The sequence below is a fragment of the Takifugu rubripes genome, chromosome 9 (assembly GCF_901000725.2).
Source record: "Takifugu rubripes chromosome 9, fTakRub1.2, whole genome shotgun sequence".
Lineage (NCBI taxonomy): Eukaryota > Metazoa > Chordata > Actinopteri > Tetraodontiformes > Tetraodontidae > Takifugu > Takifugu rubripes.
This window is the reverse complement of record NC_042293.1, coordinates 7270003-7297000: the sequence shown is the minus strand read 5'-3', so window position 1 is coordinate 7297000 and position 26998 is coordinate 7270003. Positions and strand designations below refer to the sequence as shown.

The 26998-nt window shown below is 41.4% G+C and overlaps 1 protein-coding gene across 3 annotated transcripts in view; it reads left to right on the top strand.

Moving 5' to 3' along the window:
* znf469 (zinc finger protein 469) overlaps positions 1-26998 on the top strand; it is a 143157-nt gene that overhangs the window by 45185 nt on the left and 70974 nt on the right. Inside the window, exon 5 of one of the 3 annotated variants that reach the window (XM_029841167.1) lies at positions 99-180. The exons of the other annotated variants lie outside the window; for them this stretch is intronic. The gene's annotated coding sequence lies outside the window, so the exon portion shown is untranslated. The remainder of the gene's footprint in view (positions 1-98; positions 181-26998) is intronic. 3 annotated transcript variants of the gene reach the window in all.

The following is a 26998-nucleotide window of genomic DNA, read 5'->3' as shown; positions in this document are numbered from 1 at the left end:
TATCCAGCACTATGTTGTTCTGTGTTTAAATGAGCAGCAAGATATTTCTTATACCAGTTGTGATGAGTAATGACACATGAATATGTCATCTGATTTAGTGTCTGTGAATGAAGGTGAAACCTGGACAAGGTCGCTTCATACTGGCAACTAACGGCTCTTCAGCTGTCACACAGTGCCACAGTAAGTATGTGTTGTGTGCTGGAAATATCATTCATCAGTGATCATTTGCATCGCATTACTACACTTGTCTTCTTGACCCCTGCCGTGCATGTCTCAGGTAAGTTTAGAATGATTGATGGTGGCAGCAGAAATGGTTTTACATGAAGTGTTTGACAGATAACCAGGAGAAACAGTCACTTTCATGTTAAATACTTGATTTTTAACAGCATTCCTTGACATCATTCACATGTGCCTCAGCTGAAAATTCAAACTGGCATTCGTTTAAATGACCAATACAGTGTTTAAAGTAAATGTGCAGCCTGGGAACATATTTGTCACTTAATTCAACTCCTGCACCAGGTGCAGTTTGCTACAATAAATATGCTGCTGGAAGAACTTCACCACTATTAGTTGTGTAAGCATCTGCAAGGCCAAAATAGACAGAAGGGTGGAAACTCAATGAGGTAGTGTGCTACTAAGGCCTCAATCCTCTTTAATTTGCACTGTGAATCTTTCCTAACCACTGGGTGCTTTGGTATATACAAAGTTGAATATAAAAATCTAAATAAATGCTTTGGCACAAGTGTGATTGTGGACTACAGGATGAGAAATGTAAGCAGGGTTATTTCCCTCTATAAAGAAATGTTGTCCAGCTTTGCCCACATGCTCCCTTGATATGTGTATTTGGTGTAGCATACAGAACTCCTGCCAAAATTCATTTCATACCAAAAATTGGTATTTATTTAGGAAAATGTCCTATTTAAGCCGACCTTGGGGATCCTGTTCATTAGTTAAGGTGACTCTGACTAGCTTCTATTAAAGTGGAATTACTGTTGTAGCTGTAACAACAATTGTAATAGTTAGCACATGGTCATATTTTGCCCTAATTTGCACTAAGTTTTATTAAACGATTTCATCCCTGAAGTAGTCAAAATTGCCCAAAATTAATTATTGTACAAGTTGCCAAATATTTGCAATTAATGAGTGTATTTGGATGTGTGTCAGTTTACCTCAGCAATAATTATACATCTAACCCTCCATTCAAAGAGGGGCAAACCCAAGCTAATCTACTTTAACTTTTATTTTTGTCTTGTCTTTAATCTGCTTTTTTACTCTCTGCTGTTGCACTTGTAAATCTTTAAAAACACCATCAACCAGCATCAACTGTGAACCTTCCAACTTGTAAATAGCACAGACACTAGATTTTGAATTTTCCCAAATTTTCAGTGACAGGTTTAGTGTGTGTGCGTGTGTGTGCGTGTGTGTGCGCGCGCGTGCACGTGCTGTATTCATGCTTTTAGTGGTTTGTTTTCAGGCCAGAAAAATGACAGAGAATCATCTATCACATGGCAACAGCACTGCATTGATTGTGAACTATAATGAGAGCACACCTGCATCTTTAGCACACACTTGTAGTCAGTAAAAATGAAATATAGACAACAGTTATGAATGGATTACAACCCAGTCTGAACATTACAAGACCAGATCTGGCCCTGTCTTTGAGAATGAAATATGGCTCACATGTTCCCACATGGCTGAACAGTAGCTTGTTTGTCTAGCAGAATAATCCTTAATCAACAACGAAAACCATAGCATGGCCTTTCATTATCCCAGGGCGCATGCCAGTTTGGCACACCATGAACCCCGCTTGTCTGTTTTAAATAGGAATCTACGGAAACTGCATGGGAGGAACCCACACAGCAGCACAGGTTTGTGTGTATGTATTTGTGTGTCTGTGTGTAGAAGCATGAAAAATTAGCATGTAAGGGAGGAAAAGGGGAGCAGGCCAGGAAGGACATGCTAATGCAGTTAATACAGGTCAACATCATAGAAAGGAAGCACGCACAGCAGAATTACTGAGGTTAGAGGCGCACATTTAAACGGCTATGTGCTGAATGCATCATTTGATTGTAATAATAGGGTATGTTGCTGTTTTGTTATTAGCTTAGCATCAAATTCACGAGAGCTGAAGACTGCTGAGAGACATATTTTTTCCATTAGACAGAATAGCAACAGCAGCACAGGCCCCAAGAGCATCAATTACCTTGAACGTATACGAGTCTGCATGGACTGCACAGTAGTCACCACACATGGCACTGAATATAATAAATGGTTGCAGCTATTCTTTATTGAGGTTTTCCTCATAAGAGCTTTCATCACTACCCAAGCCTATTGGTTCGTCGCTGTAAAGGAAATCCTTAAGTTCTTGTGTTGAGGCCGTTTGTTGTGTTTAGACTGCACACAGACTCCTTTCAGAAACTATTCTCTACTAAACATTTACACTCACAATGTGCTGTGTCTTTGCAGCCTTGCACTGTAGAGAAAGTCATTGTTTGTGGAAATTGCTTTCATCATTGCCATTGGCAAATCTCTGTAATACTTAAGTTACAGGTTGTACAAATGCACACTTTTGAAGACTTATTTGGTAATGCCCCCCCTTATATTCACTCTACAAAAACTAGGAAAAGAACTGAAAATGCACTGGTGAATGCAGGTAATCCGGGGGTGGATTCACCCATAAACAATGTTTGCAGATAAAAAAAATGTTGATTATGTAATTGTCACTACCTTTTAAAAAATGTTGACATACTTGTAGATAATATCTACTGACTATGATAATGTGTTACTCTATTAACTCCTGAAGATTCAATCTGTTTTTCAATGAATCTTCAGGTAAATAACCGTACCTGATTCTTCTTGTAATTTGATTATGTTATGTGTGCATCCTTAGTGAGAATTGTCAGTTTTCCATCATGTTTGTGCTTTGACATCTTGTCACCTGCAGGATAAGCAGCTCTCTATGACAGTGAGAGTTGAGCTTCAAAAAACCAAAATGCATTTCATCTCACATTAGAGGGGGTGGAGAGAGACAGATGCTGTCAGGGAATGATAAATGAGGCTCTTTTAAAACGCCATGAGGGAAATAAGAGTCAGGCCAGTGACCTCCTGAAAGCAGCATGCTAGGCCAGAGAGCTCTACCTCTCATCTCCACACCTAATCTCCTTCAGAAAAATGTCAGCCGCTATAAAGGATGAGGCGTAACATTAATTACGCGTCAAGGATTCCATCAGTCTCGGTTTGATTAGAGACATGAAAACAAATTGTGCGTCCTGCAGCAGTATGAGCGGTCGTATGTATTTTTATGAGATTTACATGATTGCACGTGGACAGAAACATCTGCTCTGCCACGCATGTGTCACATTTAACATATAACCTAAAGCAAAGCCATACAAACTTTTAAAAACTTTTATTCCATTTATTTTATTTCATCGACTCCTTGGAAGGAGGCATGACAAATGTCCAACAGAGCTGAAGACAATGGGGACTAACCAGCAGCATTTATTTATTTTAAATGGCTCCCTTGAGCCTTTTTGACAGCCCTTTGCTCTCAATTTAAAGTCCCAGATGGTCTGACACCAGAGCTGAGACTGACAATGAGTCAGCTGGAGAGGGACAAGAAGATGAATGTGATGGAAAAGAAAGACTTCTGCTGCTTTTGGCCCTGAATTACAGTCCCCAAGTGCAGTCCCCTTTTCATATACTGTATATTATAATTTTAGATCTAGTTTGCAATTTTCTAAATTTCATGTTGATGAAAAAAAAAAGCCAAATTTGTTTGACATTAGCCAGTGCAATGACAGAAACACTGTCCACCAAACCAGCTCTCCTTTCCATTCAAATTAATTTCCACAGTCTTCAGTTTTGGCCCATGGTTTGAATAATCTCAACAAGGCCCAATTATTGCATGGAAGCAAAGGAGCAGTATATTTTGAGGCTGCTGGGATGATTTAGGCACTAGAGGAAAGTACAGAATTCATCAAAATGGTGCGGTATACCCATAACTCGCTGGGTTTGAAAGCATCTCACTGGATTTAGTTATGAAGAGGAGACAAAGCGCAGAGCCGTGCTGTCCGCACCGATGGAGAAAAGTAACAATATTGAGAGTTTCTGGCACTGGTGGTTCCATTTGACTTTTGAAAAATCCTTCAGCAGTGGAAACTGCGCTGCACAAACTCTTTCCAAGATTTAGCAACCAGTTAAGATCTGCGTTTTGCCACAAATCCTTGTTTGTAAAGATAATCCCTGGATCTATATTATCTGTACGTGTGTGAGTGTAGAAATAATTGGCTTTTCCTTGGCTAGAGTGTGTTTGCACGCACCCGTGCTTGGGATTTTGTATTCTTAAGGTGCCGTGACTCGCAGATCTAAACACTGGGAGAGTTCATTTAATGCAACAAGTTAAATTGCTGTCACGTGGCTGCCGTCTTCCAACACCCTAACCTGAGCACCTCTTCACTGCTGGAAAAGGGCCGTGTACCAGACAGGAATAACAACGTTCTGAAGCCAGAGCCATAAGAATAGTTCCGTTTCTCACCACAGGCATTTATAGCGTACAGTAAATGGCATAGTGGCTACGAATAGCAGTGCTTCTATTATTGATACCGGCAGAAAGAAATTCAGATCTCTGCTTATGAGTACGGGAAGCCAGAGAAAAACAAACTCCGGGATGGACGCTGCGGTGTCTCCATGGCTTGCCACTCGCCTCGTGACCACTGGCATGTCTGTGTTTGTCTCCTTGCCCAGAACAGCCATGTGAGCTTGTTCATCTCTCCACAATCAGCGCCACCGATTCGGGGTGGGAGAGACGGGACAGGAGCAAAGTTTCTCTTGGATGTTTTATTCTATTTTTCCACCTTTGGTTCCATGGGTGATTGCAATGCACTCTGGTGGTTATGAACCTGAGTCGCACTGGCTGTCCGCTTGGTGCCATTCAGAGCCATCTATCATCGCTGATTTGGGAGTCTGTTTTGGTCTGAAATAGTGTCACCCAGTCTGGGTACACAGGACTGTACTACTGCACCGTGTACCCAGACTAGGTGCACCGTGTAGTCCTTTGGATAACCTCATCAACTGTATATTATTACATGCAACGAAGGATGAGCCGCATCAGTCACGTTGCTCTGTCTCCTGCCAGTTCCAGGATGATCTCTCTGATTGAGGCTAAATTTCCATAATCCGGCATCTCATCTCTGTGTAATAGCTGCCGCTTGTTATTAAAACCTACCAATGTGCCTGAGTAATTTTTCAGACTTCCAGCATCATCCTGTCATTAACTATTTACTGTGAACATTGAAAGCTTTAAAAATTTGTGTTTGGATAAACTTTATAATGGAACTACTTGTTGAAAGTGCACAATAATCTCACCCAGATCACAATTTGCCCTTTCTGTCTATATTTGCTTCTTTTGGTTCCATCTACACCATATCCTCAAGACTTTCTTAAATTCTTAAACAAAGTTTCCAGAAAATTGGCAAACCCAAAGCTAGAAGAAACTTTGCAGGAGACCTGTTCAGATGTATATCATTCAGTCACATGACATTCATGAAGACTTTCCAATCAGAGACGATTGTTGGTACCCAATTGGCGCTGAAAAAGGCATGTGGACATATTCTTCTTTTCAAAGCCCTGAAAATTCTGTAGAAAGTCTTTGATTAGATTTTACATAAACTGTAATTAGCTGATTGTGAAAACATCCCTCTGTATTTCTGGGCTCTGGTGTGAGCTAATTGTTTACCAGTGAAACAGTGTTTGTAAGACTCAACTTTTTTATGACGGACTAGTGTTTATGCAAAATAAACCATATCTGTTAGTGATGCAGAAAATCTGGTTTTGGATTAAATCAGGAATAAAAACAGCCCTATGTTTTTGTGGCTAACGTTGCAGCACAAGATCTGAGGTTCTGGCCCGACAAGCTGTGCGCCTGCTGACCATTTTCTCTCACTCTCCCCATCCAAGTCTCTTTAGACATAGTTCAGTTATATGAAAAACAATGGTGGTGATGAGAGGTGTGGGGAGGCTACAGGGTGAGGTCAGTGACTCTAATATGCACACAAATTATTTGCCAGCGCTTGATGCAGTACAGACGGCTCGTTTGAAGGGCGAGACTTCATCTTGATTCTGAAGCTCTGTCGTAAATTGGGAACGCCGCCGATATTTCTTTGACCCAGCATGCAGGCAGTGTGGAGGCCCTCTTGTGATTTTATTTCATGAAAACCTTGTTTAAATGTTTCTGGGGCTTCATCCAACTTATGCTGAGAAGCTTCAGCACTACAGATGGACCTTCTCTCCATCTTCTTAATGCAACATGGTTCTTTGAGTAATTTGAGATTAGATTTTAGATAATAAATATATGATAAAATGAGCGACTCTGCTTACTAGATTTGATGGGTCTCTGAGGAAGGGACGTTTTAATGAAAGGATGTTTATGTTTGGCTGCAGAATGGACACTACAGTATATTAAATGGACAAGTCCAGTGGACATCCCATAATAGATTGGTTTAAGGAGGAATTTCCTCCAGGCAACCCAACTGCGTAGACTGACTGATGTTAAGGGCTTTTCAATTTTGCTCAAATCTTAAGGTTGCTTAGGCCTGCAGCCTTCTTGCAGGCTCCACTGACTGCCAGTTCAAACCACATTACACCTCATTCCATTATCATCCATCTCATTTTCTGTTTCCACACAGCACCTTTCGCCTCTTTTCACTCATTATTAAAATTCATACTGCCAAACAAAATGCTTTTTATGATGTCTTGGACTTTTTGATTAAATAAAATTACTCTCCCGATGCTTTTATACTGAAGTTATTTCCCGGGAACACTATTTTTCTTTCTCTTCTAGGTAGAATGTGATTCGACAACATCAATCTCCGGTGATTATTTTGGGCTCTGGGGCTTCTTCCTGACTACGACCTGCAACCTCAATCTTACGGCAGAATGAAGATGCCTTAGCCCCGCTTTTGTTTAAAGCCACATGGCTTGACAGATCAGCAAATGTTGCCTCACAGCTGTGTGCCTGCATTAGCGGAGAGAAGAATTGCGGGTGAGAGGAGGGTAACGGATGGCTGAATGTCAGTGCTCCTCTGTGTTCAAGTATGTGCTTGTGCTTTTGAGTGCTCGCATATGGTTCAGGCCATGTGAGAGGCAGTTGCAGTGTGTGGCTGTATCCGGATCTTGGCCCTTAGGGCAGCGAGGACATGATTGATCACTTGTGTACTGTGATGAAAGTTTTCTTAAATTGAAGCAAAATGAACCTTAGACCATATGACTTCATCAGTCCTGTTCAGCTTAATGTGAAACTAATGAAATGGGGGAATCTTCTGTCTTTTAGCTCAAACTGAGCAGTTTGTTCCACAATAAGGTCTTTGCTGAACGATGACATGCACTCTTCAGTGAGTGTTGGAACATTGGGCTTCACAGTAATGGTTCAGTCTACTGTACAGTTGTAGAAAAGCTTGAGCTCTTTTAAAAAAGAAAAACTAAAATAGTGCATTGCTTTTACTCTAGTAATATGACCCTTGAACTGTAGCAGGCTTTCTATGTTTTCATGATCACCTGTGAGATGTTTCTACACCTTGGCTGAAGTCCACCTGTGGTATATTCAACTGAATGGGTGGCATCTTTTGAAAATAGATTTGTAAAGAATCCATCTGTTTAAGGTCTGACAGCTGAAATATCGGGTAAATCAATAAGTCAAGACGACAAACTGAACTGAATGGAGTAATGTACAGAGATTTACCGAATGAAAACCTAATTCAGAGCACTGAGGACCTCAGACTGGACTTGAGGTTCACTGTCCGATAACGCAGAACTGTTCCTGTGCCAGTTTGCACTCTCTTAGGTGTCAAATCATGTCAGGATAGTTCTTTAAGCCCTGTCAGGAAAGGTGCTGGAACTTGGCCCCGCGGAACACACCAATAGCGCTCCAGCAATCCTTATTTGAGCATTGGGGTCCTTCTGAACTGCCTGAGGTTGTCACTGTGCTGCCATTAACAGTAATAGATCATCATTGTTGGCTCCAATTCAAATTTTTGTTAGAGGAAGCTCACCTGGGGATATGTAGCGTGCGACTGATTGGCGTGGTTGGTCCACGTGTTGTTTCGTCACGCTATAAGACCATCAATGCTGCTTTGTTTGACTGCTTTGTTTTGACTCTAGAAGATTTATATAATGTGACAAATCTCTAATGGCAACTTTAGCTTGAGGACCATAGATTGACTCAAACTTTATGCATGTAGTTTTAACTGTGGCGAGAGCTGCATGATGCTGATATGTTTATTTATTAGTCAATAAAAGTGGCTATAAAATTGGCTCCATTGGAGAAGCCCAAACCAATGTGTGTATTGAGATATAAAACAAAAAACTATCCCAAACCATTCAAAGAAGGTGCATGTCAGGTAGCAACAGAGACATGTGGTGTTTCAGCCAGTGGAGTCACCCTGAAAATGATCCAGACAGTGATTCCCTTACAAATATGTAAATTGAACATTGGCTTTTTATAAAGATAATTTCTTGGAGACTGGCTTGATGGGTGTTTATGAATATTGCATTAGGTTTGAGGATTGAATATGTGCTGTCTGCTGTGTGTGTTTGTGCTTGCCAGGGTTCTTTTAATGGACAATGTTGGCTAACCCACAAAAATCAAGTTGAGAAGTATACATAATATGATTAACAAGCTAATCTAAAACAGAGCATAAAAGAATTTCAGATAAATCCCTCTGTGAGGCTGAGGGAAAGTCACAGCCAGACACAGCAGATATATCCTCTGTCACTGTCTTGTGCAGATGAGGCCTTCTTTTCAGCCTGCCCGCCCCTCTAAATGCTCCTCCATATGAAACTGACCACAAAGGGGAGACTGTATGTGTCCGGAGGGTGTGAAAACATTCCTGTTATCACTGTGGAAAACTCTCCCTGCTGTCATCAGATGGGAGGAAATATTATGAGTCTGTCTGCCGGTGAGTGTACGTTACTCAGGGACAATCCTGCTATGTTTATTTTCTGAAACAGTAGATGTTGAGCTTCCACATCACAGAGACCGGGATCCCTTAGCCACAGCAGCAACCCCACTACTGTTTCTGGAAGGTGAGAAGTGTTTGTGTTTGTGTGTGTGTGTGTGCGTGCGTGCGTGCGTGCATCTGTGTGCGCGCGCGCAGATTTGGTCTAATTCTATTAGCCTTTCAGACATTTTGTTGGGTTACATTAATGTTTACAATAGAGTAAACTGGACATTTACAGTGAACATTAAGTAGTCCAAAGACTGTGAATGGACTAGCTTGTAATTTCCTCCTTGAATGAACAATAATGCAAAAATAAAGATGACCATACACCCGAAGTATAAGTTACTACAGATAAATTGAGTTTGACTAGAAATTACAGTGAACTGGGTAAACCCCAGAAACAACACTATTGTTTACATTTACCTGGGTAATCTGAATTACTACTTCATTAATGTAAAAAAACAAACCCTTGTTGCCTGTTTATTTCAGCTCTTTGTTTTATTCAAATAGGAACACGTTGTGTTCTTTTTGTGGAACTCGTGTGCAACACTTCTTTCATCATTGTTAGTGCTCTGGCGAGTGACTGAGTGCGTGTTGTTGTCTCCTTCCCTGTATGCTCAAAGTGTAGCAGGAAATGAGGTAATAACGAGCAAGGAAGTATAAAAGGAACGAGCGGATCCATCACAGCTGCTGACATTTCTTTTGCAGTGACGCATATTTACATTTTTGGAGTGAGGCTGTCAAAGTCAAAGTCAGTGCAGAGAGCCACATCGCATAAACATGCGAGGGAAGCTGAATATATATTTTGTTTCAAACTGCCCATCAATGAACCTTATTTTAGAGGATAAATGGGCTGTTAAATTTCCTGAACCGTTAAATTAGGTTTTTCATTTTAAAAAAATGTGACCTACAGAGACTAGCGTGACGGACGCAATGATGCTCTCAGGTTTCCTGCCTATGGGTCATATATGATGTCCCATCAAAACAAAACACTGTTGAATTTGCCATACGCACATGGAAAACATTTACACACACACGCACACATACACACAGAACAGTAAACGGAGCTTCCAGATGACTATCCACCCCAGGCTCTCAGGTTACAGGAACACATTTTCCAAAGCAGCATTTCATCTTTGCTTTTTTCCTCTTTGGCGTCGTTGCAATTTGGACCCCCGTCACATATTTCCACTTGGCTGCAGAGTCATTGCAGGACTGTCAACATTTTAAAAGAGCGAAACCTTTTACATTGTTACGGCGGATAAACCAAAATATTAAAACCCCACTTTGCTATTTATTTATTTAAAAAGAGCCCAGTGTCCTCTAAGCAAATAAAGACAGTGTTGCAGCGGGGTTCAAGTCTTATTGCTTTAACCTTTATGAGTGCGCTGAAAGGCCTGCTGGCAGTAGGGCGTACAGATGGACGGTGGTCAGCAGAGGCCACTTGGCTGTCGACAGCGGGTCCTCCTGTGGTAAGAGAGCGCCAATAACGAGTGCAACAGGAGGGAAGGTCTTTGAAGGGAGAGGACGTGACCTGTCTATGTAAGCCGGACCAGTGGGTGACAGATGAAAAGCAATGGAATTCTCTCTTTTTTTCCCCCTCGGTATTTTCTGAAGGTGCAGTCCTGGAGGTTTCCCTCAGTCTCATGCACAATCTTCTCATGTTTGCACTGATGTTGACCTTGACAAAGAAACTAACTCCTAAATCACTTTGAGCTATGTTGAAGATCAGCTGCACTGTCCTCTAGGGCAGGAGGAAAAAAGCCCAAACGCAACCTTTTCTTTCAACTATATATCATGGGCTACACAACGCTGTGCTGCAGGGAGGGAAAATGATGTTACTTCTTTGACACTCTCAAAGTGTGAGAGGGCCCTCCCTCAATATTTCAGTTTAATCCAGTAATTTGTCCAGTTACAGAAACTGACTCCAAGCAAAGGTCCAACAGTCACACTGTCAAAGTTTGCGTGATCTTTAAAAAATGTGCACGTTGCTCTGCTGATTTTAAAAATGCATTCAAATGTGGCCCTCTTTGCACCAAACTCCAGTCCTATTTAAGACGTGGGTCTCGCTCCGCTTGCCGGTGAACCCTGCTGGTAGGAGACGGAGGACAAATGTTCACTTTCAAAAGTGCAGACGGACGGTGACCTTGACCCGATGAAGTTGTGAAAATTTCCCGCCTCATCGAACGGAGTCCCTCAGGCTATCCTGGTGTGAAATCACCCCTAAACTATGGTTATGAGTCCTAATAAAACTGTCACTGTGTCTGTCACTGCAGTTTGGCTCTTGTGTCAAACCTGGTTTATTTTTACCTGATTTTCCAATTTCATGTGACTGCTGCAAGAACATCCCATTATACAAAAGACTGGGAGGAGAACCACCATTATACTGCCAGTTGTGAAGGGGTTTTCTGGTACTTGACATATATTCTATGCTGTTTTAGCCTCCCTTTACCGGAAGGGCCTTCAGGAGCTCAGCTAGGAAGAGTGAACCTGGTAATCAGTGTGTGTTTGTGTGTTTTATCGGAAAAACTCTTAAGTGAAATTAACCAAATTAACCAAGGCAGATTAAACGTTTCAACTTGCCCGGTCATCTCAAAAGTATTCCATGAAACCTAAAACGAAGCAAAATAACAGCTTCAGTTATAGTATTTACAAAATCGGTGGTAATTATGGGAGCCGTCAGAGTTTCAAGGCCAATTACTGTATTTACTAGATTTGCTTATTATTCCGTAGAGTCCCCTCTTGTCTTTTATCATGTCCATATGTTCCAGATTAGATCTGTGTGTAAACAATTAGGAGTGACACCAAAGTAACACAATATTTACCTGATTTTTAAGGCCCTGTTTTAAAGGGCCTGTCTTAATATCTTGTTTGTTTAATCTGTTGTAATTTCCTTTAACTTTCACTGCAATTTGTGGGACTGTGGGCTGTAAATTCGCTTTGTTTCTGACTCGGAGCTCTGTTTTAAAGTGCTATGCATGTTTCGCACATGTATGGCCAAATCCTTTCATAGTGCACACCAACAAATCAGGAAGTAAAAATGAATAATACATACACATATCTCAAACAACCCTGTAAACTTTGTTTATATTCTACTTAACTTACACTTCATCAACAGTGTTTTTTATTACATTAATTCCACTTTATCTTTATCTTTGTGCCACATTTTCACTACTTTCTGATTTTTACAATCAAATGCTTCAAACTGTGTTTCTAAAGCCTAAATTAAAACCATATTTGAGGTAAACGTGGCTGTTCAGGAAACTCCAGACTAATGTTTGTACCTCAAGACCTGAACCGAGTGGTATCAGTCCTGTTACATGAATAAATAGATTTATAGAAATTTTAAATGGAAAATCAGCTGTTCATTAAAAAAGTATCTTTTTTGTCTTTTGTGTCTATCTTTACTTTTCAGTACAATTTATTATGTACACACAAATGCACGCACACACACTTGCACGCGCAAATATTGCTAGGAATTCTTAAAATTCTAATGGTATTTCTTCTTTCTCTTTTAATTAGCATCACATTCTGGCAATTAACAGCTTTCAAAGTTCATGTGATTGTATCACCTACAGTAAAAAAAAAGAAGAAAGAACTAAGGCTTTGAGTTCAGGGCTGTGCTGAGTGGAAAATAACGGAACAGGCCACAAAAAAAAAACAGAATATCAAATGGAAATAGAGACTTTCTTGTTTTGCTTTGCGCATGTCTTTCTTTTCCTTTATTTCTTTTTTACTCTGGTGCCTTCATGCTATTTTATTTTGAACATGTTTCTGGCAGTGGCGTGGTTTCTGACTGGAACAGATGTTGTGCTTGGATTGTAGTGGCATTGTTCTGGTGTGACTGAAACAGCATGTGTGTGAGTGTGTTCAGCGGTTTTTGGTGAAAGTGAGTCCTCTTCCCCTCTGGTCTCTCTTCTTAGGGATTAATGATTTAAAATGCAGAGGTGCTGTCCAGGCCACCCTGCCTGACCGTGAATAGGCCCAACTCTGAACCGCGGCCATTGGCCATATGACAGTCCCCTGTATGGTTTGGAGGTGATGGCCACTCTTTTTCTTTTTTTTTTTTAAATCTGGGATGCAGATGTGTCTACAATTTATAAAAAAGAAAAAAAAAGTTCAAAGACAATAGTAGATGGTTCACCAAACAAATAGATATTAGACAAATGAATAAATGATTCTGCATGAGCTGTATCAACAGCAGCAGGTTATTTAAATAATCACCATTAAAAAAACAAAAACAAAACAAGATGCCATTGGAAAAAAGTATGCAGAAAAAGGAGCAGTCATTCATTTCACTCCAGGAAACACAGACAACATCCAGGTGAGATGACTGCCAGGAGGGCTGATGCGCACGATGACAGAGGGTAAAGGGCGCAGAGTCGAGTCTGAGCAAACAGCTTTCTGTTAGATTTATGAAGATCAGATCAGGCAGATAGTGATCTGCAGCCACGCTTACTTTGCTTACGCCGCCAGTCCTCATGCACGGCCCAAGTGTAGAAACCGATGCAGTCCTTAATCTGTCTGGTGAGGGAGAGAAAGGGAGCAAGCATATGAGAGAGATTTGTGGTCACACTATGGATCTTTTTATACATCAAAACTATAAATCTGCTTCTCATTTGTGATCTTTTACTTTTATTACTGCCTCATATTTGTGAGTCTGCATGTGCCTGTGTGTGTTTGTGTGTGAGTGTGTGTCAGACAAATAAACTACCTCATTATGCTGCAAGTGTGGTAGGGTTACAGGAAGCTGTGAAAGAGGACAGGGGCATGATAGCACTTTAATCACGTCTCATGATGGAGCAACTAATGAGTGAGAACAGCCCCCTGCTGCAAAAACACACACACACATGTACACACAAGCACGCACACACATAAGGTTAGTGGGCAAAATGCAAACTGATGCATTTAATTGGGCTGTTTTAGTGGGAGGCGATCTGTTGTTCTGTGTGTGTGTGTGTGTGTGTGTGTTTGTGTGTTCTTATACTGGCTACATATTGAGTTCCAAAATTGTTTTTCTCATGTTACTCGCAAAGTAGGGACATTTTGGGGAAGTGAGGACATTTTATTTCTCACTACTTGAAAAGGACTGTTAAGGGGTAAGACATTATTCAAACATTGAGGTTAGAATTAGGTTTAGTTTGTAGTTACAGTAAGGATAAGGGGCTGGGAAATGTTTATGGAAGTCCTCACAATGATAGAAGCATATGGATATGTGTGCAATAGCTGATAGTTGCCTTCTTCTCTCAGGCCCTCTGTATTTTCTAAACATAAGGCAATGGTGTGTGTCTCTGTCATAGTTAAGACGCTGCACCATGTCAGATCTAAGTCGGGGCTTTGCTCCCTCGCCACTTGATGTCCATATCAAACATCAGAGAGAACCTTTTCACCACAGTGAATTTCATCCCAAACATACTGAATCCATTTTTGCATTGTCCAACATCTGCACTGCAATTCTATTTTGGACTCCAAATAATGGCCTGCCGTTAATTTAATGTGATTTTTGGGCAACAAAATCACTAACAATTGGGTTCTTAATCCCTCTTGAGTTCTGCGTGTATTCAGCATATTGTTGAGGTGGAGTAACAAAATACAGTTTTGCTGCCTCTTTAGAACAAAAAGCAGGCGCAACGCCGGGAAAAAAAGGTTCAAACTGTGGAAAAGGTGCCAATTATTTACTCATACTGGCAGACAGAAAGATGGATACATTGTTGTGCTGTTTTACAAACTCAGGGAGTGAGTACTCAACAGAATATGAGTTATTTTTATTGCTTCTGGATTTAAAAAGCTGCTCTAACCCCCAGCTGGTAACTGACCACACAATATTTCTGGCTTTCTGTGCCTGTTTACGTGGTAATGAAGCAGAAGTGGGAAAGTGGATTATCACTGATAGGGACAAACCACCACTTTGATCGGTCTGCTCCATCTGGATCAGAGTTAATTTTCCAACCGCACCAAGTTTCTGATGCTGTTTTTGCAGTTACATTTGGGGGCCATTTTATCAGAACATTGGATATTAGCTTCACATAAAACAATACAAGTTGGAACACTTGAGGGAGTTTTATGGTTCGAAGCAGGGCTTAAAAACTGGGCTTTTTAACAATATAGCTTTATACATTCCTCCACTCTGAAATGGGCTTCACTGGTCTGCTTTAAAAAGCTGGAATACAGTTTTTGACAAATTGACTTGACGTTGTTGCTACAGCACAGCCTCGGAACCAAAGGTGTGGGCCTATTATCATTCTTTAAAGTGTGTCTGAGCCTGTTGGAAGCATGACAGGCATAAACAGGGATCACTGCAGGCGCTGATCACATGGATCTGACAGAGCTTCGGTGCCCGTTGAGAATGTATGGTGGGCTGGGCCTACATGACACATAAAACTATTGTTTGACATGAAATAACATCAGCTTCTAGATATTTATTTTAAGTAAAACATTACTGAATTAATAAAGTTAATTAATAAAGTTGGTTTCAGTCACAAAAATGGACCTGGTTCTGTTTTTCTCTTGACAGGCAGAACATTCTCCTTTTTTAAATTATTTTTATGTAATATGGTGTGACATCATTCACCACTGGTGTGCACATCCTTTATATAGCACAGGCTGTGGTCCAGACAGTGAATGTGTGTGTGTGTGTGTGTGTGTGTGTGTGTGTGTGTGTGTGTGTGTGTGTGTGTGTGTGTGTGTGTTGCGTGGGGGTGGTGATGGTGATGGTGAGGGGGCGACCCAAGGATGGCTTGTAAACAGACAGAGGCTAAGGGCCTCTGCATGGACAATTAAGGGTTTTGTTATCTTTGGCTGATAGAAAATCCCTCATTAGTCTGTTTTAAGTAATATAGAATATCTTTATTTATTGTTTTAAATAGTTTAAGTTCACTGTCTTTCTGAAGGAATGTGGTAAATTTTATACAACATACAGTTTTCTGGATTTTCCACATATTAATCTTCCTCTCTGTACTTATACACATGTAATAAACAGCGTGTGCTGGTGTTGACCTTGAGCCACATTTATGCCTCATACTTTAAATCAGACCCTAATGAATGAGGACTGCACGGTTTGTTTGAAAACTCACCATCCCGGAGTTGGTGAACTGGGAAGGGAGCGAAGGTTAACGGGTCATTAAAAACACAATCAGTTCGGATTTAACAAGTCCTGACAAATTGTATGGGGATAAGTGATGTGATAAATCCTCACCTCAACAGTAATGTGCGATATAATTTAAACAGGTGGTAAAAACAACAAAATGGCCTGCGTGCACTGTCTTGATACTGTATGCATGCCGTGCGTGTGTGTGTGTGTGTGTGTGTGTGAGACAGAGAGAGAGACGTGAACTTAATAACAGCCATCAGATTCTGGAGTGGACAGAAGTGAGGCAGGAATTTGGAGCGGCATGGACAGAACTGAGGGCCTCCACTTTGCAGACAGGTGGACAGGCAGCCACAGAGGCCTCATTGTCTCTGGCTTAATCAGTCCAACAGGTGTGCAGCGAAGCATTCACCTCGCTCTTGGAACACAGCGCGCACCCTGAATCCTTCCAGTTGTCTCTCCGTCCTCTTGCAGTTTGCTTCAGTATTGATGGAGAGGATAATGATATGAAAGCCTGTTGCAACATGAGCCATGGCTCCAGTGTGAGAAGTGATAATATACGATCATGTAAACGCATCGCGGCTACTTTTTCAATCATTTACAAATGAGTGAGGTAGAATTTTCTCTTGTGATCGTCAAGTGTTTTTAAGTAAAAGCTAAAGCCAATGTTGAAAAGTTGAGGCAGAGGTCGGGTTACACCGACTGAGATGTAGAGCTGTAATTGTAGCTATATTGCCATTTAATCGGCCCGTCCTGTCAAGCCCCGTCCACGTTGATAAATCTGTCAGCGGTGCGGCCCAACTACACCAAATCCGGTTCCTGTAGGACTTGACTCTGCTGCTCCCCAGCTGGGTTGGACCTCATCCAGAAGCTCATACTATATCCTGGAGTGTCTGTAAACCTCAGGCATGTCCCCGCGCTGCCTCCGCTCACCTACTGCCTCTGCCAGCCGGACATTCTCTTGGCAGTGAGCCCTCGGGCCTAAAACATATTCTTTTCTTCTTCAGCACTTGTTGATTTTCAGAGAAAATCTGGCAGGGAAGTTTTCTTTCTCATTGTGCAACTACGAGATTAAACCAACATTGTGTCCTGAGGCTTGAAATGCTGCGATCTGTTGGTTGGAATTGGGTGAGACTCTGATTTATCCTGCGGTGAGGTTTTGAACCTGTCCATATGGCCACAAGGCCACTCTGTGGTCCAACTCTTTGTGATACTGTGGCTTGCATAACTTGTTCCTCACAAAAAGATTTGACAGCAGTGCTGCTCTTTGTCATCATGGCTTCACACAGACTTTTTCAAAGCAGCTAATATTTTCTGATGATTAAAACAAAGTAATGACACATGCTGGTTCACTGAGGCCACTCTCAGCTTAGACATGTAAAATGACCTGAGAGAGCGTCAATCTGCGTGCACTATAATCATGAGTGAAATTGACAGGCAGGCAACTCTCAACATGTTTCTGCAGCATTATTTCAGCTATACTGACTTGTCTGCAAGTTATTTATTACACCTATAGGTCATATATGTCAGGAACCAGATGAGAACCCAAATGTGACACACGAGTCTGACTGAACACCGCTTTATTGTCGGACACAGACAACAGACAGGATTCTCGGGGGAGCGAGCAGAAGAGAATAGTCGGGGACAGGCAAGGTCGAGATCGGGCAGAAGGCAGACAGAGTTTACAGGGGAGCAGGCTAAACAGAATGGTCAGGAACAGGCAAGGTCGGAACCGGGCAGGCAGGCTAACAGGAACACGCTGGAAAGTCATCGGGAACGAATAACGATCTGGCAGAGAGCAGGTGTGCCTCCGGGGATTAAGAAGAGTGCTCATTAGAGTCCTGATGCACAACAGGTGTGCGGGGCGAGGCGACTCACGGGCATGATTGCCCGCAGCTGTGACACATATATATGCTCTCACGTTTTCAATCTGTTTTGTTCATCATATTTTAACATTCTGATCTCTTTCAAAATTAAAGAAGCTGAATTTATTTGCATGGTGGTACAAGAAATAAGACCTGGCAGCCTGTCCATCTCACGTACAGCCGTGAACTCTTACAGATTACCACACCATGCAGTGAAAAAGAAGGAGAGTCGAATAGTTTATGGGACGTTATGGGTGCCTAATTAGCAAAGATAGATTAAAGACATGCAGACACATTTGCTCATGTTACCACTAAAGTGTACCGTATTTTCACGACCATAAGGCGCACTGTAATAAAAGGCGCTGTCTCAGTTACGGGTGCTATATCTATATTTAAAACATACATAAGGCGCACCGTATTATTAGGCGCATGCTAAAACATACAGTAAAAAATGACAACAGAAGTAAAACAGTGAGTTTCGACACATTTATTGAACAAAATATTCATTGATCCGCCACAAAACCATCAAAGTTTTCATCTTCTGTATCTGAATGAAACAGCTGCGCTATTTCAATGTCCAGCATCCCGAATTCCTCTTCGTCATCATCTGAATCAGACTCACCGACCGGTTCCGCTTCAGCGTTGATGCCGGCTTTTGTGAAAGCTCTTATAATACATGAAGACGGTATCATAGCCCATGCATCTACAATCCACCCACATATGGTGGCATAACCTGCCCGCCGCTGCCTCATAGATGTGGCTGGGCGCGGTTATCTTGTCGCGGCAGTAGGTGCGGAAGATGGCCGCCCTCTCCTGCTAATCCGCGGGCAGCCGCTGCGCAACAGTTGACCGGCGCCATTTTAGGGAATCCTTACGCGTAGGTGTGCCGCTAATCAATGGGCGGAGCGTTTACCGTAGTGCACCTACCAAAGGCACACGGCAGATTTTGGAACTCAGTCTACACACAAGGCGCTCCATATTATAAGGCGCACCGTCGATTTTTGAGAAAATCTTAGTGTTTTAGGTGTGCCTTATAGTCGTGAAAATACGGTAATTGCCTGGAGAGGTTATGAGGTCAGTGGCCTGACTATGGGCTATAGTTACTGCAGTTGAAAAGGCAATGTTCTGAGTGTGTCAGTGCAGCTTAAAAATATGTTACCAGTTCAACAAGTCCAAGAAATTATGAAATTTATCCTCTGGTGTCATTCAAAGATAGAGCTAAATTGTAGTTAGTGTGTGCATACTCGGAATTAAAAGCTCTGTTTGCAGTAATAATTGAGGCTTTGCAGATCAGTTCTGCTGTATTCGTAAACACCAGCTTGAGTTGGAGACCCCTGAGTAAATTTAGGTTGCAGATCGAAATGTCTTACAATTAGCATTAAGAAAAATGTACATTATTTTATGAGCTTGTTTATTTTGATGTTTTTCTTTACATTGGTTCTCCCACTTCTGCCTGCAGACACTTCATAGTACTGTCTTACGTACATTTGTTCCCAGGGCTAAAAACATGGTTTTTCAGGAGATGTTCATCTCTTGGCTTTCTAGTCAGTCTGTTTTCAGAGGTATTTACAACAGACAATCACCTCTGACCAGGTGGTGATCTTTGATCGAAAGGTGGACCAAGTGAGATAAGTTTCTGATGGTAGGCCAATATGAATGGTAGTATGTTTTGTAGTCATTCTAATTTGTAAAAATTGCAAATGTGGCTATTTTTGATACTGGAACCAGTTGTGTAAGTAGAATTGTTTTTTGTGGTTTTCCATATCAATCTGTCAGACAAAAGCAGATAAAATGTTAGCACTCAGTCTATTATGAATAGTGTGCTGTCATCACAGCATCCTAGGGGTTAGTTCCAGTCGTGGTACCTCCACGCTTCTTAGTGCTATGCAAATCCATCTACACATTATTTATATTTGTCAAATACATAATAAACATGGAAATTATAGCAAAAAAGAAAGACAGTGTCCTCCTTCCTGCAGTGGAACCCTTCACTCTGAGCAGACAGTCAGGCTTTCCTCTTTTTCGTGCAAACTTAACACGTTTGGCTTTTTATTTAATGGTGTGATGTCATATTGTAAAGGATGGTAAGGTCTCAAACCACACAGCACTGCGTGGAAGTTGGCTTAGCAGGGAGCAAGCCTTTCTTTTCAACTATTGTGTCTTCTCATCTGGATCTAGAGGGTCATTTGGTAAAAGAGAAAAAAGTTTTCAGCTCTTTGTTGTAAGAAAAAGCACCAGACAGATTAAATTGTGAGGATAGATGATAATCTGCAGCTCTTGCTGGGGTGGACATGGTTCACCAGTCCTTGATGTTTAAGCTAAAAGATGTGGCCTCCAGCAGCACATTGTTGCCAGTGTGTTTCAGCTGTCCTTTCATTTAGTGGTTAAGACAATTCAGACTTAAATGGATGACTGCTTAAAATGTCTGCCTGTACAGCCAAAATTTAAACAATTCCCTACTGCTAAAATGGCAGCATTAAGTACCGGTAGCTGCTCGGTGGGATCAGCAAAAATTTTCACCCAAATCATGTATACATTTCCTGTGTTAACATACACAAGTTTCCTGTGTTGATAGCTTTTCCATTAGCTTTCTATAATCTCTGCAATGTATATAGCTTAAATGGAGAAAATGTTTTTGTAGGATAACTGAAATGTTGATTCTTGTCCCCAGATGGTCAAACTTATACATGACAAACAAAACCAACCTATGAGTATCAGTGGAAAAGTGTTATATTTCCTGTTGTACCTAAACTTTCTGTGACTGCATTTGTTTTTTTTAAATTAGGGTCAGTAATTCAATTTTTTGGGGGGGTCACCCATCAGTTTTGACCTGCTCACCCACTGGTGAGCCACAACAACGGATTTACCTCCATGGAGAGATCAGTTCAAATGGATTTAACCGTATTTAATCAAGCCGACGGCCATTTGCTGAACCCTGACTCTCAGTATGTGGAAAGAAAATATTTAATGTGACAACAGGTATTGCTGTCTGTGCTCGTATTTCTTACTTTCACTGGTGGTCGAGCCAAGACACACACAATAGCCACCGTGCTTGACTGAATAAGTAAAAACACTCGGACCTGCATGCTCCTCTGCTCTGCTGGAAAATAAATAAATAAATCATGTCATTTCATGTATTTCTATACACTTGAAGAGTTGATTAAATATAATCTGGAAAGCTTCTGGAAAAAGTCATTCAATGTGATTAAATTATCTTTTTACAACATTTGGTACCAAAGAAATGTTTTTTTTCTCAGTTTGAAGCAATACAGACCTGTTGGACGGAAAGGAGTCACTTGTCCTTGACAGTAAAAACAACACACTGTATAACACACAGCAAATGAAGGTTATTACAATAACACAAATTCTTGACTCGCCCCGTGAGCAGGTGGTTAAATTTCATATTATTAAGTGCAAGGTCATGCTTGTTCTGTTTAAGAAGATCCCAGTTCAATCCCAGTTACCAATGCCTCTTATACACTGCAGACAGGTCCCCCGAGTTTTTACAAGGTTCCAGAACACCAACAGTGCAGTTGTCAGCGCAGTCTCTCCTGAGCTGCAGAAACCTCACTGGTTGCTGGAACATAGAGTGAAATGACGGATTTAGTTATAAAATAATACCTTTTTCTGCCATTGGTGCCCCAGGTAATGATGTACATTATAGATAATGAGCATACAACTTCAGCATTATAGTAAAAGAGTATAAAAAAGTGAATTTCACATTGATTCTACCACTAATTCAATGATTTTGTAATGCATATATCTACATTTTGCAGTATTTTCATCAAACACGTGGATGTTTAGGTGTATAGATTAAACCATTTTTTATTTGCACAAATATTGTTTATTGTAAGATATTTTTTAATCATTATGAAATGGAGAAGATTGGATTGTTTTCCCAAACAATCACTATATCTGTATCTTCACCATCAGTCACTCAGGAATACAGTTTATATCAGATTTACTGCTTATATTGTCTGTCTGTGTTGGAAAACAAGTTTTCTCATTCAGGAATATCAAAAAAAGCCTTGATATTCTGACCCAGAAATGAACTGAGCCGTTGAGGTTCGACTCCCAGCACGAACAGTCGCACCGACTGTGAAAATGAAAGTGAAGCATAGAACACATCAGCTTTAAAGCCTTTAATGATAACAGCCTGTAAAAGGCTGCATGATCCAAGATGGACAAGTATCAATACCAGGTTTATGTCCACGTGTTGAAGTCTTTTCTGACTATACTTTAATCCCAAAAACATGCTTTGTGGCTGAATCAGTTCTGTTATCTGTAAGCTGCCCTGACGCTCTCTTCCTGCTGCTAAGACGATGCTTAGGAAAGGGAAGGTAGACCTTTAATGACAAAACCATTAACAGCACTAATTAAACGATTACTCCAGTTTAATTTACTAGAGATGGCTGCCTTGTCCTTGGGTGACCGGTCACATGCTGGCATTATGGGCAGACAGACTGATTGCATTTAACAGCCCCTAAATCATCTTAATTACAGCCTGGCATTACCCCCACGGGCCCTACACAAAAACTCTTACACAAACTGCAGCAGGAGTGAGGAAGTGCGGTTTATAAAATGGGAAATTGGTGTTTTTCAGCCAAATTTCCTCTTTTATATCCTTTAGAACACATAGATTTAAACTGATCTGAAGAGAAAAGTAGCTTCTACCTCAGTAGTGGAGTGAGCACATATGTATGGACATTTATGAGCATTCTTCTGTGAATGCATCCAAACATGCAATATAATTGGCCGAGCCCCTGTTGATTATAGTGTTCTGAACGTAGCAGAGGTGGTAGTTGTCGGTCTTTGTCTTGTTTTGAGGTAGCGACATCGCTGTACTTGTGGGTGGGCTTGCAGGATTGTCATACTTGGCACATGGTAATTTGGGGTTGAGTCTGTGGTTAGTATCAGGGTGAAGATGTAAGTTATGGCTGGGGCTGGCCTGACGAGGCGGAAATCAACAGAAGGGAATAGAAGCTCAGGCCCTCCTCTCCGACTGTCTACTTGAGATTAGAAAGCACTGCGGTTTCCTCCACATGTTCCTCTTTCCTTTCTTCATTCTTCCTGCTTTAGTTTATGTTCCTGGTTCCTTTGCAGGAAAATGAGGAGCACCAGAACGAATAATAGCGAGTTGTGACAGACAGGCGAACACGAGGGAGAGGAGAAAGAAGAAGAGGGCACGAACCAGGAAGGAGTGGTGTTTGAAGTTAAACTGGTCTCTATCCTGAGGAAGTGACTGCTGCCAAAGACTGGGATAAAGATGGTCTGGGAGCGTGCACGCGTCCGTGTGTGCATGTGTGTCTTTCTCTTTTAAATAACACCCCAGACTTCATCTTGCCGCACTGGTCCTCTGACTTTGTCCTCTGTCTTCAGCTGAGTCATGGGAGTGATATGTTGAACTGAGTGATCTGTAATCACTCCTCATCTGCTGGGAGCCCTCGGGGATGTTTTCTTTAGGTGTATTGAAGAGCTGATTAGCTGCTAAAAAAGGCATTTTTGGCTTTCACTTAGGGTCACTTTGCTTGAGTAATGGTTGCTGAACATCTCGAAGGTCGAGTGTGTGTGTGCGCGTGGAATTACTCAAACTGCTGGAGAAACAGATGACGAAGCTTATTTGATTAGAGAGGCCACAACAACGCAACCCATCAACACATGTGGTATTGTTGTATAAATGTCACATTGATGGAAGTCGATTAATAGTAATGGTGTTGCAGAAATAAATTGTGTCTTTTATTAGTTTTAGGAGCACTGAGCCTGTTTAATGTCAGATGGATATCTGTCACAAGCTAACATCTGACGCACCAACAAGTGTTTAATGGAGGAAAATGAACGCGTGTGGTCGAAGCTGCAGCAGTGACACTCCTGCTGGAAGACTGGGGAAGTAGGAACTGGCATAAGCTTTGGTGCAGTGACACAAAGTAGTGGAAAAACAAACCAGCACTCACACTAAACTCTTCACACACATGTATGAGTGCAGTCGGGATGTATGGCCACTCCCGCCTCTACATTCATCTCGACTCTCTAAAAGCCCCGTTGATGAAAAGCTGTTTAAGCATGCAGAGAGATTGGAGATCAAAGGTCATAGCGTGAAAAAACTCTTGAACGAGGAAGGTGTGGAGGGGCCCTTGAAGCATGCAGCAACTTGCTGCATTTACACAGAATATTATCAGTCTTGAAATTATTATCAGTTTAAAATGGGATCTGTGCGGTTTGCATATGATGATAGGAGTGAAACCAGCAAGATGAATGCCCGAGATGTGACTCACAGACAACCAGCCCAAACATTTTTAAGCTGAATTAAAAAGGCTTTGGGCTTCCAACATGATGCCTGTACCCCAGGCTAGCTGCCAATTAGCTTTTTTTTTTTTTTTTTTTACTTCAAACAGTCTTTCAGACCTAGGACCACATGCTTTCAAGGCTGGATGAAAGGATTTTCTTAAACCTTATGAAATCCATTAAGTTTTATGTGTAAAGTGTTTGTATGGATGCTACATGCAGAGTATAAATCTCTCTCTCTCTCTCTCTCTCTCTCTGTGTGTTTGCAATTATGTTGGATCTTTCCTAGCTTTAAGCTTACTCTCAATGTTTATTAGCTTTTTTGTTTGTCGTTTCTCATAGAGGATGGTGGATCAATATCTGAAGTAATTATAGATTTCAAATGTTCATTTAGTGGAAGGTTGTGCTCTGAACTGTGTCTTGGTTGCCTTCTCTCCATTGTGCATTTTTAGAAGCAGCACTATTTTTTTTTTCCTTTCCTGGAAATAACTTCTTATCCTGCCCCCAGAGAATCATCTTTTAAATCCCTGCTGAAGTTGTGTCAGGAGCTCCAGTTGTCACCCTTACACCTGTCAAGTCTCATGGATGTCCAAGTGTGTCTTTGAGCGGTGCCTCACCAGAGAATTGGAGTTCCACAGTGACCTGTGCAGTGAGGGAGACAGGCATCAGTGTTTTTGTTCTGATGTGCTCCTGGCTCAACCATTCTAGACTGGTTTGAACTTGGTGTTTATGGTTTTTGCTGTGTGGGTTGTATGTTTGTGTCTGGACAACAGCAAGGAGCATGAAAGAGGGTAGCTAATGCCTGGCCAGGAGGCTGGAGTCAGGTTTCAAGGTCCGTTTCAATGGTTTGTGTCGTTTGGAACGAGAGGCCAAAACCTCACGACGCAGCCAGAGGACCTTTGAGAGTTGAGAGGTGGGTGCTCTGTTGACCGTCTGTGTTTATGTACCGTATAACCAGAAAGTGTCATGGTTGTTTAAAAAGCATTAAGGAACTAGAGAAGGAACATTAGCATCATTGCCACTTGGGAGCTTTTCTTAATTCCATCTGTTTTGCTCATCACAATGAGCAAAAACTCCGAAAGTGACACAAAATGGTCTGTATAGACACAGAAAGATAAGTCTGTGCGTGTGTGTGTGTGCGTGCGTGTGTGTGTGTGTGTGTAGAAAGCGTAGACTCATGAATCAATGGTAAATGGCATCGGGGCACATACATGATGCTATTGTTCCACAACGAGTACGACTGTAGCAGAAAGGTCACGGCTAGATCACAGTGACGGAAAACCTGTATGTCATCAAAGCAAGCAGTCCTCCAGACACTGGTGAGTCACTGGATGGTTGATTTGAAGGTTAACAATAACCAGTCTCAGTGAGTCAATTTCTGACTTTAGCACAGTCAGAGGGGTTTTTTTTGCGTGATATATTAGGGGAGGGAGTACACCATGCAAACTTGCAAATTTTGTGATATTTGCTCTGGGAAACAGTATATGACTGACATATGATTCAGGATGGCTCCTAGCGAAGAGCAGTAGTTCTTTGGTTTTTCTAATCAGTAAAGGTGGTTTCAGCCTCTGGGTGAGAGAGCAGGGTCAGTATAGGTCTGGAGAAATGTGTGAATGAGAACATCTGGTTGTTTATTTACCCACATGGGAAGTCACAAAACAGTTTTCTTTCATCTGCCTTTGCTGGTTTATTTGACCGATCAGCACTTCTTTTAAGGATTTTTGTTTTGCAACCCAAATAAACATGTGGCACGTACAGGTCAGACAGATTTAGTGAGTCATCTCTCATTAGGGAGAAGACACAGACATGAAATAACTCCTGGGTAATGTTGCTGCATGTGACTGAGAGTAATGCGTCAGCACCAAACCCTGAAACACACAGGATGGTTTATATTTGAGGGCAGAGGATGGAGACCCTACACGATCCATCTGGACTGTAGGAAGTCTGACGGGGGAAAAAATGAATATTTGTGCAGTAACATTTTTTTCTTTTACATTAAAAAAGCTCTTTAAACTTGGATAAATACAGAATGGACAGACAGACAGGTGATGGATTTTCTTCCCTGCTCACTACAAGGTTTGCTGTTTACATGGTAGCAAAGCATATCTGCACAAAATATGACATGTTGCAATCAAAGGCACCGTTGTTTTTCCACAAAAGCATCAATGTTGTTTGTCCGGATGGGTAATTAGGCTTTCCTCATTAGAATGTTGATTTGATTCAAGTTTTTATGATCTCAGCTGACTGTGAAAACATCTACAGCTGTGGAGCAGACAGTTAATCTTTTCTTCACTGAACTGCTGAATGTCCCTGAGCTCCACTGTTCCCTCTTTAGGCTGAGCTTTGAACTATTTGGCCTTCACCACGTATGCAGGCACCTAGCAGCAGAGGCTCCACCTGAAAATTACACGAAGAAGCGCTTGTCTTCAAACTTTATGGTGCTGCAGAGGTCCCACGGCACCAGGGCGGCAGCCATACCTTAAAAATGATTAATTGTGAACACTGAGAGATACTCTGATATAAATTTAAAGCCAGACAAGAGACGCTCAGACTGGCTACATTTAGATTCAGTGTGTAGTCAGTGGGTAGTTTCACCTTTGCCCATAAAGATCAAAACACATATGGAAGCTTTGGTATGTGATAACACATTTGAAACAGATGTTGAAGAGCTCTTTTTGAACATAAAAGAAAAAACATTGTTTTACTTCAGTTTGTTTTTATAGGAATTAGGAATTTAGGAATAGGTACTATGGAGTCTGGAATTCTGAGGA